Source organism: Oratosquilla oratoria, chromosome 35 (assembly GCF_046742065.1).
Source record: "Oratosquilla oratoria isolate Oo_2021 chromosome 35, ASM4674206v1, whole genome shotgun sequence".
NCBI classification, from domain to species: domain Eukaryota; kingdom Metazoa; phylum Arthropoda; class Malacostraca; order Stomatopoda; family Squillidae; genus Oratosquilla; species Oratosquilla oratoria.
The window spans coordinates 1,076,552-1,079,051 of record NC_134811.1 but is presented as its reverse complement, the minus strand read 5'-3'; positions in this window follow the sequence as shown (position 1 = coordinate 1,079,051).

Below are 2,500 nucleotides of genomic sequence, written 5' to 3'. Positions count from 1 at the left end.
CTACCCTGACTTCATCTCTCATCATCTTCGTTCTTATATCGTGTCATTTTCTGTGTTGTTTTATTCCCAATTTTATTCTAAATTCCAATCTATATGCTCTCTGACCATAGGTTATTTATTTATTTATTTTTGCGCATTCCTTCCAATATCAATTTCAAACCAATTCTTTTATTGTCACTTTAACCTCCTTCCACTTCCCTTCCACAGTGTGATTAAGTTGAGAGTAGAAAAGGATTGTATATGTGATTCATACTAAAACCCATACGAAGGAAATCTAGTTTATTTGGCCACCCTGCGCATGTTTTGTGACGTAAAAATCTAGACCGCTGTGGGAGAAGCCATTTCTCAGCAGGTGGCATGCAGGTAGTAAAGATACAACAGACCCAAATCTGACCACACTCTCTCTTCAGATTTCATCCACTAAATTTATATATTATTTATGCATAAACTGGTACACATATGGAGAATACATCTTCCTCTCTCATTTTTCTTTTATCTGCTAATGTTTAACATTATTCTTATTTATAAATAGATATTCGTACAGCGAAATTATTTCCACAAAAGTGTTTGCGCAGGAAGCGATATGACGTCATGTCGTGTGTGTTTGCATCCGCTTCCATTTGAGATATAACGTATTTCAGCCTAACTTTTTATATGTTTATCCTGGCGTAAATGTATGAGAACAAATACAGTTTTTTTTAACCAGTTACTTAATTTAAACAACAGACATTACCTCAGATGTATGTATGGACCAAAAGGTTTTCCTTTGATGCCAGTGTTTTGGGCTCCGTACCTGTTTCATTTTGCGTTTGAAGTGAGTTGACCTCCTTTTGTTAATAACAAATATTTGTGTTAAGTTCAGGAGGCGAGCCGTGCAAAACTGGTCAAGTTATTTTTTTCTTCTTTACCATTAGAGACTATTTGCGTTTATTTGCGTCCACGTCTCCATATATCTCCCTTTGTGTGTGAAGCCGCAGAAAAAGGAGAACGGGAAGAGGAGGAGGAGGAAGAGGAGGAGGAGGAGGAAGAGGAGGAAAAGGAGGAGCAGAGGGAAAATGAGGAGAAAGAAGACACGGTGATAGAGTAGGAGGAAGGGGAAGAGGAGTAGGAAGAAGAAAAAGAAATTGATGAAGATGATCAGAAGAAAACGAACAGAAGTAAGGAGGGAAGGAAGGAGAAGACAAGATGGAACGAGGGGAAGTGGAGAGAGAGAGAGAGAGAGAGAGAGAGAGAGAGAGAGAGAGAGAGAGAGAGAGAGAGAGAGAAGGGGAGAGAGGAAACAGGAAAAGCTTATGTTAGGTCCATTGCATCACTATCTCACTTTGACTGATGACATTCTGCCTATCTTCAAGGACGCTCAGCTGTTTCCTCGTGCCGCCAACCAGCCAATGCTTCCTCAAATAGCTCATTCCCTTCCCCCCCCTCCCCCTTCCCTCCCCCTCCCCCCCTCCTTCAAACTGTCCTTCATCTGTCCTTCAAAAAAGGAACTTGGGCCTACGCGGGGAGTAGGCCGAAGTTTCTCGACCTGCGTCTTCCGGGTGTAGGTCAAACCTATGTCGTCCGGACTCGTGTTTTAGGGACTCAGGTGACGCCTCTACGGAACAGAGGTACGTAGAATTATTATATAATTGGAAATTCTTTTCCTAAAATTATAAAATATAAATAAAGAAATTAACTGATAAATAGATAAATGAATGAGTAAATAGATAAATAAATTAATAGATTAATAAAGATGAATGGATGAATGAATAAGTAGATAAACAAATAGATAAATAGAAAGTAGATAAATAAAAATAAACGATTAAATGAATAAATAAATAGATAAACAAATAAAGAAATTTATTGATGAATAAACAAATTAATAGACAAATAAACCAAATAAAGAAAAAATGTAGATAAATTTTAAAATTCTACTATTTCTCAAATCCGCAATTTTCTTTTAGATAATTTCTTAACCACATCAGCGACTCCGTTCTGTTACTGTCTCCCCTTGAGAAATCTCCTATGACCCCCTCTACGCCTCTTGGACAGAAGCGTTGGTGAATTCTGTGATCACTTCAACTCTGACTAATATCGCTGTGCATCCACTAACTACTATATTTCGGTTAAAAGTTCCACATACATTCCATTTCTAAAGTTCGCCGACAGATTAGTGACGTCGTTGAGTACTTATAGATGATGCCACAAAATATTGGTTTTGATTTTCGATTTGTTGTTATTTTTGTTATTATTATTATCATTGTTGTTATTATCATTATTATTATTATTATTATTATTATTATTATTATTATCATTATTATTATCATTATTATTATTATTATCATTATTATTACTATTATTATTATTATTATTATTATTATTATAATTATTATTAATTTTATTCATTTATCTATTCATTTCTGTTTCATTTACTCGTTCTTTCATATTTGTATTTATTTATTAATTTAATTATTACTTAGTTATCTGTTTACTAATCTACTTGTATATATATATATTTGCC